A 17,371-nucleotide genomic window follows, 5' to 3' on the forward strand; every position below is an offset into this window, starting at 1 on the left:
AAAGACAGCCCTCAGGTTGGGAGAAAATAATAGCAAATGAAGCAACAGACAAAGGAGTAATCTCAAAAATATACAAGCAACTCCTTCAGCTCAATTCCAGAAAAATAAATGACCCAATCAAAAAATGGGCCAAAGAACTAAACAGACATTTCTCCAAAGAAGACATACAGATGGCTAACAAACACATGGAAAGATGCTCAACATCACTCATTATCAGAGAAATGCAAATCAAAACCACAATGAGGTACCATTACACGCCAGTCAGGATGGCTGCTATCCAAAAGTCTACAAGCAATAAATGCTGGAGAGGGTGTGGAGAAAAGGGAAGCCTCTTACACTGTTGGTGGGAATGCAAACTAGTACAGCCGCTATGGAGAACAGTGTGGAGATTTCTTAAAAAACTGGAAATAGAACTGCCATATGACCCAGCAATCCCACTTCTGGGCATACACACTGAGGAAACCAGATCTGAAAGAGACACGTGCACCCCAATGTTCATCGCAGCACTGTTTATAATAGCCAGGACATGGAAGCAACCTAGATGCCCATCAGCAGATGAATGGATAAGGAAGCTGTGGTACATATACACCATGGAATATTACTCAGCCATTAAAAAGAATTCATTTGAATCAGTTCTAATGAGATGGATGAAACTGGAGCCCATTATACAGAGTGAAGTAAGCCAGAAAGATAAAGAACATTACAGCATACTAACACATATATATGGAAATTAGAAAGATGGTAATGACAACCCTATATGCAAAACAGAAAAAGAGACACAGAAGTACAGAACAGACTTTTGAACTCTGTGGGAGAAGGTGAGGGTGGGATGTTTCAAAAGAACAGCATGTATATTATCTATGGTGAAACAGATCACCAGCCCAGGTGGGATGCATGAGACAAGTGCTCGGGCCTGGTGCACTGGGAAGACCCAGAGGAATCAGGTGGAGAGGGAGGTGGGAGGGGGAATCGGGATGGGGAATACATGTAAATCTATGGCTGATTCATATCAATGTATGACAAAACCCACTGAAAAAAAAATAAATAAAGGAAAAAAAAAAAAAGAGTGAGGGTGTGAAATAGAGAACGGATTACTTCTGATTTCTTGGGTCCAGTCACTGAGATCTTTAAATTTGCTCTGCTTCTTGTGTCCTGGATTCCCAGAATCATTTCAATGTCTCCCCATTCTTTGAAGCCAATTGGAGTTGTCTCCTCTCAACTGTGATTCAGACTTTGTTCTATATCCTTCCCCATCATTGTACACCTCCCAGGCAAAAACATAGGCACCCATTTGTTTCAGCACCATGATGAGTGAAACCCTTTATTCTTTACTGAGAATAGGGTGTGCAGACCACCAGTTACAGTTCACCAGCGTCCTGGGCAGGAGTGCCCTAAGTGTGAGTGAGTGTTTCTTAGGGGCGGCCGTACTGATTCCTGTGCCACTCCAACCATGTACACTGCCTGTGCCGGGCCAATCCTGTCATTTCCTCAATCAAAGACTGAGAAATGCAGTCTCAGGAAGACGTCACCCAGGATCCAGTTCTCTGTAGATGTACTCACTGTGTGCTCTTTAATGGTGGTATAGCAGTGGCCTCTAGGATCCTGGGGGAGTCAGAGACACACACCAGTCAGCCTGAGTCCTTATGTGCAACTCCCACAAATATCCAGACCCAGCACAATTCTTGGTTATATTTCCCTCTTTTGGTAAGTATCAAGGGATTTTCTCATTGGCAGGGGATATGTGAGAGCTCATCCAAAACCAAAAAGGGCCCGTACATGCAGTTGCCATGAGGAAGGGTGTGGGGGAGGGGAGAACTGGGAGTTGGGGAAACAGTTGAATGATATAAAACAAAGTCCTACTGTAGAGCATAAGGAACTCTATTCAATATCCAGTGATAAACCACATGAAAGAGAATAAGAGAAAGAATATATATTTTTTGTGTGTATAATTGAGTCACATGCCTGGGCAGCAGAACTTAAGGCGACACTGAAGATCAGCCACACTTCAACACAATTTTTAGAGAAGAACAAGAGTGGCCCCTGGTTCTCCTCACTCCCTGTTTCTTTCCTCCTGACTCCTGCTCCTTGTTTTCTCTACCGAGAATGCAGGTTCTCCTCCAGCATCCCCACAATCCATACTTTATTAAAAAACTGTATTTTGTATTGGACCAAAGCTGATTAACAATATTCTGAGATTCAGGTGGACACTAAACAGACTCAATTGTATGTATCTATGTATCCTGATCCCAAAGATACCCCTCCCATCCAGGCTGTCATATAACTGAGCAGAGTTCCCTGTGCTACACAGAAACTCGTTGTTGGTTATCCATCTTAAATATAGCAGTACCCACAACACATTCTTGAAGACTTAACTCAGGAGCTTTGGGAAGCCTCCTTCAGCCCACACTCACCCTCTTTGCCCACTCCAGGCTTGATTGGGTAACATACTCTGGTTCCCCATCCCCACCGGTCAGTCCATAGCCCTCATCACCCCTAGTAAGTCCCCAGTGCCCCAGTGCAGAGCACCTTTGGAAGCCATTTGCATGGAATCCAGTGTAGTGTTGCCTAGAACCAAGCAACCCTCCATATGGCTCCATGAGTTTGTGGTTTTAGAACTCCTGAAATTCCCTCTGTTCCTCAAAGCCTTCTCTGAGCCCACCAGCCAGCTCTGAACTCCCATAGGGAGCTGACGTGAAGCCTCCACCCTGTGCCGGGGTGAGCAGTCACTGTGCACCCTTTATTCACCTTAGCATCCAACTTCCCCACAGAGGGGTCAGGTACCCCAACTCACAAAGTGGGCACCTGGCCAGAGCAAGGGGAAGATGGTAGCCGAGAACTAGGCTGACTGTGTAATTTATCATCCAAACCAGGAAAACTGCGACAAGGGGAGGGAGAGGGTTAATCCCTGTGCTGGGACAGCACACTGGGACTGTCCCCAGCCATTCTCCTTGTCACATGGCCTATTTCAGGGACTGCTAGCGCTGACTTTCCGGATTCATGCATCTGAGGTTTCATTTTGAACTGAAGCTCCTTGAACACTGAAGACCTCAGTGTTCCTCTCTCGTTGTGACTCCCACCATGCCAGCATGGTGTGGCATCTCCACATTTATTTCAGGATGATCAGTGTCCCACACGGGCCTTTACTCTCAAGTCTTTGGTGTTGTGGGAGGTTCTGGCCCAGCCACAGGGCTCAGCAGCATCTGCAATAGTGAGAGATGGCCTGCAGAGGGCAGCCTCCTCCCAGCAGCAGCCCAAGGGTTATTTCGAGTTCCTATTTGAGAACCACCCCTCAGGGTCCTCCCCTCACCTTGAGGATGTAGGATCGAGCTGGCACTGGGTAGTTGATACCATTGATGGTGAAGATAATAGAGGGCAGGTTATTGACCGCAAAATATGAAATGTAGTGCTATTAGAGAGAGAGGGAGAGAGGTTGGCCCTGGAGATCCTTGTTGGTGTGGAGATTGGGGCATGACACTTCACCTTGGAACCCTGTGGAATGGCAACGATGAGCTTCTGGATATTATTGACCAGTCTTGTTGGGCCAAGGATCAGTGATGTCCCGGTGTCCACAAGACTCACAGCCGCCAGAACAAGCAATAACCTGTCTTTTCATGGAGATGCTGAGACAGTGGAACAAAGTGGGCATCGAGGTCACTCTGAGTCTCCCCAGAGTTGCTCCCTTCCCAACTGTCTCATAAACAGCCCTTTGTCTCTTGCCCTGAATCGTTTCCCTTGCTCTCGACACGTCACCTTCCTTGACATCCTTGAATGCGGTACTTAAATACACCAGGATCTTTTGTACATTGACACAAGCTGGTCTTCCTTCCTAGAAGAGTCCCCTCCCCTTTGACTAGCAAATTTCTTCTCATCTTCCAGGTTCCAGCTTAATTGTCATGGACTCAGAGAAGTCTTTCCCCCGGTATTTATCAGTCTCCTTTCTTGACACGCTCTGTAGAGCCTTCCTCACATCTAGCATGTCCAAAGTCACAATTCACTATGTGTGTGTGTCATTTCTGTGCATCTGCCTTCTTAGGTGTGAGGGCGAGTTTTATTATCATTGCCTCCCTAAAGTGCCTGGCACACAGTGGATGCACAACGCTTGTTCTGTTTAGTGAGTGAATGAAGACTGTGAAAATAATGAGAAACATCCAGAGAGCTGTATCTGGTGGAGAGCAAATAACTGGTCAACCATCTCGCAGGGCAGCAGATTCTCATAGTGGTGGAGAGAGGGGCTCCTGTGAGAGAGGGTGTCTCCCAGCACTGCTCCTACAACCACCTCAGACCCTGAGGCCTTGTCCAGGAAATACATGACTAGCCCACAGAAACTCCAAAGGACAGGTCAGCTTTTGTCTGAGGGTATCACACAAAATTCTATCAGTTATTGCCTCTTGTACTCAGGTCACTCCTGGATCCCACCTTTCTGATTTTCTGTTATAGTTCTTGCCCCACTGTATGCCCAGGTACGTGGGGATATTTTTCATTAGTTGCTTTCACGTCTTAAGACTGCAGCCAATGTCTCTCCACTGATGGGTAGCTGCTGCCTAAGGAGACCAGTTTTCCCCGTTTACTCAGGACTTGCCCTGTTTGTAAACTGACACTTATCTGTACTGAGAACTTGCTTGTTCCCAGGTAGCCCCTGGACAGTTGGTCATCTTATAATGCTGTCCAGGCTGCTGAAATCCTCCCTGATGCTGTTCACCACACTGCAGAGTCCTCTGACCGTGCTCCCCGCCACACAGGTCAGCGGGTGCAGCGCTCTCCCAGATGCACAGACCTCTCTGGACCCTGTGAGGACCCTGGTCAGAGCCCTGGTCAGGAGGCCTGGGGATTATGAACCCATGGGCTGTTTGTGTATCTATGTGCTTGTATGTTTGTTTGTATGTGTGTTAGTGTGTGTCTCTGTGTGTGCTTCTGTTTCTCTGACTAGCTATGCAAGTTTTTATGTGTCTCTGTTTATGTTTATGTGTCTGCTTGTGTGTTTACATGTGTCTGTGTGTCTGTCTGTGTCGTTGTGACTATGTGTCTGAGAATCCATTTGTGTGTGTCTGCCTGTGCCCATGTACAGTAGTGAGAGCATCAATTGGGCTGTCCCTCAGAGGGAGAGGCTTACCAATCCATGTGTACATGCCAGTCACCCACTTGGGTCAATGGTACCCAGTTGAGCTCCCCCTTGTACTAGCGGTGGTCCACCCCACCAAACATCACCACACTGCCTTTCGCCCTGCACTGTAGAGAGGTGGGGATCTTTGGAGGACAGTAGCAACAGCACTGTCTGAGAGCTTTGCTTCTCCACCCATCAAGACCCTAATAAGGTCCCCATCTACAGATGCAGAAATCGAGTCTAAGAGCAATTGAGAACCAGACTGAGGTCAGTTACTGGCTAATGAGTGGCACAGATGAGGTTAGAAGCTGAGTCACCTGGCTGGGCTCCACCCACTATATCTTCTGAAGATGCCCTGGACCTCCTGTGACCTGAGTGCTCAGACACCCTCAGAGGACCAGATGCTGAAGCATTTTGGCTCTCTCCTTGTCCAGCTTGTCATTTTTCAGGAAAATTAAGGCCTGGGAGTGCTAACGCTGTGGGTTCAGGTTACCCAGAGTTGGCTCCAAAGGCCTGTGACCTCTACTGTCCAAAGGGCCCCACGCTCAGAAGGGAACCCACCTCTGCTCTCCCTGTCTTGAAATGCCTAATATTTCTTGAACAAGGGGTCCCACACTTTTATTTTGTGTCCCACACTTTCGTTTTTCACTGGCTCTGCAAATTTGATAGCTGGTCCTGGGCTCACAGTGAAATGCTAATGAGGAAGGAAAGCTACCCACCATCCTTCTCCTTTCTTCCTTATCAAATTCATAAGCAAATCCTATTGCCTTTTCCTCCAACTTGTTTCCTGTTGACTTCTGTTGGTCTTCCTCCTGACTCATCCCCCTAGACCAAGGAGCACGGTTGTGTTCCAATAAAATGTTATTTATAAAAGCCAGTGGTGTAACTAGGTGTGGCTCTGGGGCTATAGTTATCCTGGGTTAGATTATCTCTCAGAATACTTCTTTATCAAGTATTCTATAATTTTCATGAAACTGAAAGCATCTTACAGCTAATTTAGAAAAGGGATTGTCCATCTCAGACTTACTTGCTCAAGTAGAAGGCAAAGACAGGCTCAGAAACGGCACCTTGAGGCTTCAGGTTGTCAAAGATGGGGATAGCTCCAAAGACGGATAGGTTGGGGTAGTTCAACCCAAGATGCCATCAAAGGTACACCCTCACACCCATATTCTGCCATGCTTAGACTTAATAGCTGATCAGTACTTACAAGGTCCCCAATCTGTGGGAGAGAAGAGTTCCCACTTACAGATACATGAAGTGGGGCTATGAGGGGGATGGGGTGCATTGCCATTAGATCCTCAGGGAAGAATTGAGGCTGGGCTGTGTCTTTGGTGGACCTCAGACGGTTAGACCAAACTGGGAGGGGAATTTGGGTTCCATTTGAGAGAGGCTATGAATTTTAAAACATCTGCCTCTCTGAAAGACACCACCTGAGTGAGTCAAATTGGCCTCGTGGCTTCTGTACAAGTGGGGCAACCAACAGTCAGGCCAGGACCCATTGGTGCCCCCTTGTGGACAAAATGAGCCAAGAGCAAGGTAGCCTTCTCTTTGGCATCACTGTGACCTAATGACAGGAATGGACTGCTTTCTCTGTGAGGGACTGTGGATTCTGCATCTGTCCAGAAAGACAGGAGCCGAAAATTCAATCGTGATTGCAGGGATATGTGAAATTTACTGCCTGGGAAATTCACTTTTGGGGATATGTGTGTCTTTGTGTGGGTGTGAGAGAGGAAGAGAGAGAGGTGAACTACTCAAGTTCTTTGGGGAGGCAGTCCATTGGTTTTATTAGACTCTCAAGGGTCCTCTAGAGTGAGAACTCATTTATCAGGCTCCCTGACTTCTATGGCCTCCAGTTTCCCAGTCTGGATACCTGAAGTCATTGACTGCCCTGAGGGTCCCTAGATCAGTTTTATCCTGTCCCCAAACACCCTACAGCAACTTCAGTCCTGAAAAGCCAGCCTAGCTCCATCATTTACCATATGTGTGACCTCAGCAAGGCCCTTGCTGTCTGCACCTCAGTTTCCTCATATGTTTCATGAGCTAATCAGACCACCTGCTATATGGGGTTGTTGCAGGACTAAAACAATTATTACCTGAAAGTGCTAGAACAGTCTGTGAATATAAAAGTGGGTGTTTTTTTCCCCTCTTCTCGCTCCCAGCAAAAAGAACCTTGAACTGCTCATGGGCAGAAAAACCGCAAGTCCCCATCTCAAGCCACTCTCTGGGTTAGCTAATCTGTGTACTCATGTGTCACCACAGGCATTGCCTCCCCAGGGACAGGATCCTGTGGGTAAGATGGCCAATATCTACAGGAGTTAGGCTAGGAAGGGTCCTGCCAGAAGGTCCTGCATCTGTTTTGCAAGCAGTGGTCACTCCATAGCCAATCCTGACTCAGCTTCTGAATACACATTACCCGAATGGTGTCATAAGCAAGAAATTCCTTCATGCTCCCAGATCCATATGCGATGCTGAAGGTCTTTTGGGTAGGCTGGAAGGTGGAAGACTTGTAATGTGTGAACCTGACTAGTGTAGCTGCAGACATAGAGATGAGTGTCATCAGGGCCAAGGGTGCAAAACAGGCTGGCAGGGCAAGTGAAGGATGATCCGTGTACAGACAACCGTGTTGTCTGTACTCACAACAGGTTGTGCTGGTGCAAAAGAGGGAGGGTACCCACAAGTCAGATGAACCTCTGTCAAAGATAACCTGGAATTCCTGAGGGGGTGTTCCAATGGTGATGTTACCCACATATACTATCTACAGGGAGAAGGAGGGAGTAGGTTAGTGCAGAACTGGTTACCCTCTATTCCCACACTGATGCCTCCCTCTGGGTGTCACATATCTCTTGAGATCACTTTCTAACCACCGTGCAGCTCACAGCTTTTGATCACAGAGGTGCTTGCATTTGATATTTTTTGTGTGTGCTACATGGTATGCAGGAAACTGACCCTATAACAGGGCATTGAAGTGGTACCTCCTGCATTGGAAGCGCCGAGGCATAACCACTGGACCTCCAGGACCACTGGACACCAAGGGAAGTCCTGGTGCCTTCATTTGAGATACTCTGTAGTCTCTTCAAACCCAGCCTTAGCATCCCCTTCTCCATGATGTCCTTCTTGATCAACCTCAGCCACTCCCTCTAAACTCAAACCACATTCAATCAACACCACACAGGTGACCCTTTATTTTAACATGTATTTACTCTTTGCCTATCTCTCAGGTCAGCATGGGCATTCCTGAAGACAAAATAAGCCTTTTTTCTAATCTAAATACAGTAACCAATGTGTTAGATTCTTATGGCCTTACACAGAATACAGGTTCTGTAACTTTTTACGGCTGTGATTCTTGCATCTGTGGAAACTGGATTCCTCTGCCTGGGGATTTACAATTGCTTTGCAGTTTGTTCTACCTTCTGATCAGAGATGGTTCACTCTTCATCTGTAACTGAGTGACGCACTTAGTTCAGAAGGAACCTCTGCTTCTGCTGCTGCTAAGTCGCTTCAGTTGTGTCGGAGTCTGTGCAACCCTATAGACAACAGCCCACCAGGATCCCCCTTCCCTGGGATTCTCCAGGCAAGAACACTGGAGTGGGCTGCCATTTCCTTCACCAATTCAGGAAAGTGAAAAGTGAAAGTGAAGTCGCTCAGTCATGTCCGACTCTTAGTGACCCCATGGACTGCAGCTTACCAGGATCCTCCATCCTTGGGATTTTCCAGGCAAGAGTATTGTAGTGAGTCGCCAGTCGCCATTGCCTTCTCCTCAGAAGGAACAAACTCCCTCAAACTAATGACACATCTTTGACACAGAAATGGATGTTACCTGCCACCTGCTAATTTCTGGGCCCGGTCACCAAGACCAGGAGTTGAGGATGAGAGTGCCTTCTCCTCTGGGTGGGGCCCCATGCCCAGGGTTTCCACGTCCTGCAGGAGCCCTGGCCCCAACGTCCACGTGGCATCTCCAAATGAACCCAGTGCTAGGCTAGAGCACCAGGGGCCCTGTGGAGCACCATCCTCCCAAAACACTCACTTCCATGATGCTCCTCAGCAGGGGAATACTTATATTTGAGCCACGAGAAGAAATCTGAGACAGTCTGTAAGCATGTTCCTTCAGGAAATTGTTCAGCATGTTTTTTTCACTGACGGTATTTCTCATGGTCTTCACTTTCATTAGAGGTATTCTTTCACAGAACATTTGACTAAGAAAACAAAGAATCTACAATTAGTTGTCAGTGTTAAGGTATAACTGTCATTGTAATGGCACTGTGTATTTTCCAATCATTTTTATGAGTCACCTTATCATCAGAATGTTATGCATATACCATGGCAAAGACATAGGTTTGATTACAGGTTCTGTTCTGTAATGTTAGGTAAGCCATATGACCATGTGGGGTCTCAGTCTCTCCTCAGTAAAATGGTGGAATGTAATGATTCAAACTCTCCAAATAGAATACTTTGGGGATAAGTGAAGTGATGCATATAAGGTACCTAATAAATAGGAAGTCTCAACAATGACAGCCATTGGCATTGCTGTTGCCATCCCACTGTATCCTTCTCATAGAAACTCAGGGAAGGAGGTAGAAGGGGGATTCCTATCCTCTTTTACAAGGGAGGAATTTGAAATGCAAGAGGTTTGCGAACTGGCTGTGGTCACACTGCTTGTCAGATATAAAACAGTGTATAAGTAGCTCTTCCAATCTTTCTCCAAGTTGGAAGAGAAGAGAGAGTTGAAAGAAGAATCCAGGAGATAGGGAACAAGTTAGGGAAATGTAGAGGCTTGAGAAGGAAGGATGAGTCAAATGAAAAATTAAAAGAAAGCAACACAGAGACAAATACACACACAGAGACGTCCAAAGAGATGGAGAGGAAAATGATAGTGATACAGAGAATCAGACATAGACATATACACACTGAAGTAGAAAGGGAACAGAGAGGACATGTTAAATAAAAGGTAGAAAAGTGCTATTCCACAGGACCACACCTACATCTGCACTGACTCTGCACTGAACAATTGCAAGGAGTTCCAATTTCCATAGGTCATGACATGACTGGACCCCAAGAGTTGTGCAACTCTGCAAATCTACACCAAACCTTGGCACCCACAGTTCCTATAGCAAGGGGCTTATCAATAAGTAAGAATTGAACTTTAACACTGTCAGGGAAATATTCCATTCCCTTCTAAACCTGATGGGTGGAAGAATAATCAGCTGAAAAGAAAAATCACAGAAAGAAATATGATGCGGCTTAAGTCCCCATACTTACATGACTCTGCAGTCTGAGAAGGCAACCAGCCCGAAAAGCACAAACCACTTCATGCTTCTTTCCTGGATCCAAGTACTCAGGGAAGTTCAGGTTCTTAGCATGTAGTGGTGACCGGGAGCCCCTAGTTATATATGCTCTGAAATGCCCTAGTTTAGCCCTTTAGGCCATTAATAGATCTGAAAAAAACACAAAGATAAAATCTGTACCTTCATCAGTATCCTTGGTGAGTGGGCTTTGAAGCTTCTCAGAATACAGACAATTCAACTGTAATCTCCTGCTTGAAGCTTGGCTGGAAAATCAAACAGATCTGCATTGACATCTAAGAAGATGGAGAGCCTTGCCTACTTGGAGAAAAAAACTGCTAAGAACATCATAAAAATGGATACTAAGGGCCATACTCTACATTCGTGGTTTCATGTCATCCTCCTAGCCACTTCATGAGATATGCATTGCTATCTTCATTGGAGAGCAGATTGCTAGGAGGATCAGTTGTCAAATGGCAAAGTGAAGACTTCAGGGACACCCCATGGACATACAACTGGCTTTATGTAGTGGGTCTAGTGGCAGAGAGCAGGGGTTCCTGTGATGCCAGTCTGCATCAAAGATTTAGGGCAGAGCAGTACTTCAAGTACATGGTTTCAGTATTGGAAGAAATGTCATATGCATCCGCAAGATATTTTATATCATGCAACAAACCTACAAGGAAGTACTGTGTGTTGGGTTCTGGGTGAAAGGCTTCAAAGACAAAGTTGATCAAGACAAAAGTAGTCTTTATCTTCTGAGAACTAGCAGTCTAGTTCTCACAAACTCATGGCCAAAGGAGGCAAGAGAAAAAATAGTAGGACTAGGTGGCCATGCTGGACCATGGGCAGCACAGGCCTGACCACTGGGAGCAACCTTTCCTCTGATTCAACCATGCTGGAGAGCAGGCCAGTTGTCCATGTTTTCAAGCGAATCAGAAGGTTGGATATTTATGTACAATCTACTGATTTTAATGTTAGCAACTAATATTTTTTTTCCCGAAAAACCAGTGGGAATGAAATCTCCACAATGATGTGCTGGAATCAGTCTTCAGTCTCTGCAGGTTTTTATTTCTGGCCTAGACTTGGGAGTGCTGTGAGGACAGAGAGGAATTTAATTCAAGTTGGTTGATTTACAAAGAGACTGAATGCATACTGAACATGTTTGTTTCCTTTCTATTTATAAAGAAAGATCATTGGGGACATACAAACCAACAAATTTAACTGCTGAAGATAAATGGATATATTTCTGATAAAATTTCCCCATAGGGTCTATGCCTTGAAAAATTTTGTCTACCAAAGCAAACATACAAAAAATAATTTTGAAATGTCTTCACAATCAAAGAAGACAGAACAACTGTGGCAGCCAAAGTAAAGACAATCGTGTTTAATGACTCATGCAGGACTCCCAGGGCCTATTCCTGCATGAGATCTATCCACACCTATCCCTTGAATACAGCAGAAGCCTCTCCTGTCGCCAGGTGTGTTTAGATGGGGCACTGTGACTTAATCCTCACTTTTGCATATTGTTTAAATTCAGTTTTGGTGGTTAAATCGGAACAGGGGGAATATGACGTCACTGACAAATGAAACACATATATGCCCTTTGAACTATGTGTTGGAGAAGACTCTTGAGAGTCCCTTGGACTGCAAGGAGATCAAACCAGTCCATCCTCAAGGAAATCAGTCCTGAATATTCACCGGAAAGATGGATGCTGAAGCTGAATCTCCAATTATTTGCCCACCTGATGGGAAGAACTAACTCAACATGAAAGACCCTGATGTTAGGACAGATTGAAGGCAGGAGGAGAAGGAGAAGACAGAAGATGAGATGGTTGGATGGCATCACCAAGTTGATGTACATGAACTTGAGCAAGCTCTGGGAGTTGGTGATGGATGAGGAAGACTTGCATACTGCAGTCCAAGTCGTTACAAACAGATGGACATGACTGAGCGACTGAACTGAACTGTACAAATACAGAACAAAGACTGATAAATCTAATTGCATCAAGTTGGTGACTAGATGCCCATAACAACACATTACTTAAGTGGCTTTAAAATTCAGAATTATGACTACATTCAGAGTGGAATATCTCATAAGGAAAAACAAAAATACTGCCCACCCAAAACAAAAGAAAACCAAAAGAAAAACAGGAAAGAAATCTGAAACTGTATTCAACAACTTATTGTTCTTCATATTGCTTCTGCTATTGTGACAGAATCAGATGTATGTTAACAGGTAAAAGCAAAACAATAATTAAAACTAATGTACTGAAGTAAGCCTTTCAGTGGATAGAAAAAGAGGTTCACACATAACATCAAGAAGTTTAATTAAAACCCTGCTGTCTTAAATCTTGAACGGAAAGCATAAGTTTGTAATTGTTATGGCCACGCTTTCTGGGAAACAAACTCACTCAGAAGAACAATGCAGATAGTGGAGTGCAGTTTATTACACTGGCGGGCCCAAGGCAGAGAGTCCTCTTAGCCAAGGGCCCCAACCAGCATTTGTGAAAATCTTTTATACCCCATGTGTACATGTCCAAACCCACCACCCCAATCCCTTGATGCTTACAAAGGAAGGGTAAATACAATCACAATAACCCCATCATTCATGTGTTATGTGTTCAAACAGTTAATAATCAATAAGCCCAAGGTTACATTCCAACCAGTTAATAACTGATAACCTGTGCTTACATTCTGATAGATAGTGTCTGGAGGCAGGGGTGATTAGTGTCTGTTTTCTCTTAGGTGATGAGGAATCTGGATATGATCTTCAAGGTTCCCCTGTCCGGAGAGGGTCTTATCCTTCCATTGTCATTCCCACAGGCACTAAGCAGAGAGAGAGTTCAGAGTCCACTGGAGAGGTGGCCGAGCATGATCAGCACAGACAGGCCTGAGATGGAGTCCGGGCCCTATGAATTACTTCTTCATAATAACTAATTATTCCTTTTTATTTTATTTCTTAAGGAAAATGTGTACTTCCTACTCTGACCAATGTAAAGCCTACAAGCAATGACAACTTGATAACAGTGACTATTCTGAGGCCTAACACGTAGCTTCTAAATACATTTTCCATCAGACGATCCATGGATTGTTAAAGAGATGGCTGATTTCAGGACTGGGTCAAGAAATGCACAAAATAATCTTGGGAATTATGAAGGACCAGAAAGCTGAGGGACTTCAAAGACCAGTGGGGACTGGACAGAACGTTTAGGAATCCAAATGAAAAGGCCAAACATCTACCAGTTTGTTGGCCAGAATGATGTTTTTGCTTCTCAATCAATTGTTTATGTTTGTCATAGCTTGCCTGCCAAGAAGCAAACGCCCTCTTATTTCATGGCTGCAACCATCATCCACAGTGGTTTTAGAGGCTAAGATGAAGAAATCTATCCTGCTTTGATCTTTTCTCCTTCTATTTGCCATGAAGGATGGGGCTGGATTCCATGATCAGACTTTTTTAATATTAATTTTAAGCCGGCCAAATAGGTTCAAATGTTAATAGGCAACATCTAATTTGTCACTGTGATAGATTACTAGGGCACCAACTCACCATTCTGAGCACTGAGAAAGGAAAATAATCATCAATATTTATGCTATTTTTGTTTCTAGTAAGCATATGTTATATAACTACAAACAGTTCCAGGAAAACAAGCTAGACTGTCCCTTCTGGGGGTGATGAGAGAGTGATGGGGAGCAGCTATAATACAGATGAAGCCTCACTCACTGGCCTGCAGCTCACCTCCTGCTGTGGAGGTCTGGTTCCTAGTAGACCTAGGACTGGTACTGGTCCTGGCCCACTGTGCTGGTACTGTGGACTCCTGCTCTAAACCCAATAGTGGGACATTCTGTAAGACAAACCACCCTGCTTCCTCCCAGTTTCTGAACAAATAAATGGCATTAAAATTGGGAGAGGAACAGTTATTTTGCCTTAAAGAACAACCAAGTGCAACAAATGAGTACATTCTTTCAATAAACTGTGAAAACTGCTTTTTGTGAATCAAGGAAATTTATACATGGACTGGATATTAGATGTTAATTTTATTGGGAACAAAAGAGCATTTTTTTTTCACATCCTATCATTTTACCCAAAATACTCATTATGTACATTCTGTGACATGTTCATCTTGTCCCTAAAATACTTCAGGAAAAATGAATAAAGAGAATGAAATGAGGGTCTGTCTTGATTTAAAAACAGATCTGCAGAGCTGCTATGGATTGAACTGTGTCCACCCTTGACTGCCAATGTGATGGTATTAGGAAGTAGGACCTTTGGGAGACACACAAGTTGACATGGGCTTTTGATGGTGGTCCCTCATGATGAGATTAGCCTCTCCCTCTTTTTCTTTCTTATTCTCCCTCTTCCTCCTTCCCTTCCCCCACCAAAGTGAGAACATAGAAAAAAGAGAAAGACCTGATACAAGTCAAAAATGCCTTCACCGGGAATTCAATGTCCACCACCTGGATGTTGCATAGTCTCCAGTCTATGACAACCTGTGTGACTGAGAAATTAGTTTTGTAGTTATTGATGCTGGATGATGAAATATAGGGTTCATGACACTCTTCTTGCTTATACTTCTTATGTTTGAAATCATTTTAGTAAGAAGTTTATGGAATGAAGTTTCTCTCTTAGTGATACCCTGAGGGGCCCAAGATAGCAGATTCAGGCAGGTCTCCGATGAGTGAGTCATTGGAAAACCACTGCTCTTTACTCCAACTCTTCTCTTGTCAGTTGAAAACCATCCCCCCACACCTGACAACCTTACCTCCAACGCTATCTGCATCTCCACTCCCCTGCTAAGCTACTGAGTCATCTAGATGTAGGTCTTGATGACTCAGGACAGGGTCTGGAAGCAGAAGGAATGTGGACATTTTTAGAAAGAATGAACTGGGCAGACCCCTCCTTGGTTTTCCCTTCTTTAGTGTCATCTTCAGGTAAGGGATTGGGCCTGGGTAGGGAGTGAGCCACAAGTGGGACTGTGTAGATATCTGCAGGTGAAGGGAGGAGGAATTCAGAACCCAGTAACCAAGAGGTGGGCAGCTTGCACAAGACTGAGGAGGGAAAGAAGAAGCACTGGGGAAAACAGTGCCTACCAGACGGCCAGACCTACATGAGTCCTCCGGTTAAATGTTGAGGTCACGTCCTTCCTGCTGGAATTCCTACATCAGATGTAGAGGGGATAGAGCTGTACTCGCTGCTAATGAGTCATGGGAAGAGGGACAGCCTCCCCCAGGGGCCCTTTGGTTCCACTATAACTATGGGCATCATCCCAAGCCAGAGAGCAAATGGCAGGTCATCCAAAAGATGACCTACTTTAAATAGTATTTAAAATACTACAAAATTTGTCTAAGAGTCTTGGCATATCTTGCTCCCAGAGTTTTTTAGGAGAGATGATTCACCAGCTTAATTTGGGTTTCTGCTGAGGAATCTACAAGCTTCCCCATTGGTAGCTTCTAACTTATAACTACCTGATCTCATCCCACAGAACCCAAGTGATGGTAAGTTCCAGTGGGCAAGGCCTCTAAGGTCCTCGGTGTCACAGCAGCTGTGTGCCAAGTGGTCTGCCACTCCCAGTCCTGAGCCCAGGACCCATGAACATCACCAGACAGTTACAGCTCCCGGCCCACCAGAGGCAGCATTAGCATCCTCAGCAACATGCACCTCTGCACCATTTGTCCACTGATTGGCACTTAGCTTCAGTCTGGAAAAAGTGTTCTGGAGGAAGTCCAGTCTCCCTCATCCAAGAGATGGGAAACTGAACCCTGGGGTGTATGTCTCACCTTAAGGATGCAGGTAAGTTAGTGAAGACTTGGGACCCAGGAACTCTGGTTCCCAGGCTAGGAGACTTCCAGGAAGGGAAAGATGAGCGAAAGCTCAATTGCATCCACTGCTGGGGAGCTCTCAGATGTCTGCAAGCACCAGAGTGGAAGTTCCTTTCCCGTTGCCCCTCAAGTCTGGCTCTGATTTTATCAGCAGACCTGCCTCCATGTAGCAGCAGGAAAGAAATAGTCAGGCTGTTCTTCTGGGTTCCAGGCACAGTGGGGGAGCCCCAGCTCTAGTGACCCCAGGAAGCAGTCATGCAGGTGGTGGCTGACACACTCCCAACTCAAAATCCAAAGAGCTCCCGCTCCTCATTCGCACAACACAGACCCTGGGTGTCTGGATAACATGGACCTGCATTCACAGTGAGAAGCATTCTCTTCTCAGCCTTCTGGCAACTTAGATAAATGTCTTATGTTTCGTCAGGGAACCCCTCGCTGAGCGAGGTGGGGTATGAGACTAGCCTGAATGAAGTGGACCTGTTCCCTCTTTGATGCTCCAAAGAGACCTTAGAGTTTCAAAGGCCTTGAGAGGGTTACAATCACATTTATGTTTTTCAGGGACTTTGCTTTATGAATCTTGTTGGAGATAAAGGACAGAAACACAGAACAAGGCTGGACATCTCTGGGTCCCAGTTGATTGTGAGTTGAGTTCCAGCCACCAGACTTCAGAGTCAGGTAATTATGTCATTCACAGGCCACCTTTGAAGAAGGAATAGAGGAAAGAGTTTTGGGGCAGAAAGCAGTGTGGTCAAAGGGCCGTGGGAATCACACAGGGCAAGATGAAACAAGAGTAATTACTTGTTTCTCTGCTCTATCAGTTTCTTGGAGTTTCTACTCCTGAGAACAAGTACATGGAGATAATCAGAGGCATTGGTGGTGCCCCTGGCACCTGATGCTCCTGATGATAACCAGTTTGTGTACATGTCCCTGAGTCCAGAACCAAGTCAGCCTTGTGATAGACCCAGATTCTCCCTTCTTGGGAAGGCTGTAATACCAAATTGCTGGTAACTCACAACTGAAGTATGGAATGAGGTCATGGTGGTTGACCTGTAGGCCAATTTCCAAGCATGAAAAGATGGTTGGCAGTGGAAGGGTAGCCATTTATTAAGCTTGGTTGCCTTGGTTCTTAGTAGCGGCTACTTCCCACATCTAGAATATTTTTCTCCCAGCTTTT

The 17,371-nt window shown here is 45.2% G+C and overlaps 1 pseudogene; it reads right to left on the reverse strand.

Annotated features, from left to right (window-relative positions):
• Positions 1-1,365: 1,365 nt before the first annotated feature.
• Positions 1,366-10,410, reverse strand: LOC122430732 (annotated as a pseudogene).
• Positions 10,411-17,371: the final 6,961 nt, after the last annotated feature.

The sequence above is a fragment of the Cervus canadensis genome, chromosome 29 (genome assembly GCF_019320065.1).
Source record: "Cervus canadensis isolate Bull #8, Minnesota chromosome 29, ASM1932006v1, whole genome shotgun sequence".
Taxonomy (NCBI): Eukaryota; Metazoa; Chordata; class Mammalia; order Artiodactyla; family Cervidae; genus Cervus; species Cervus canadensis.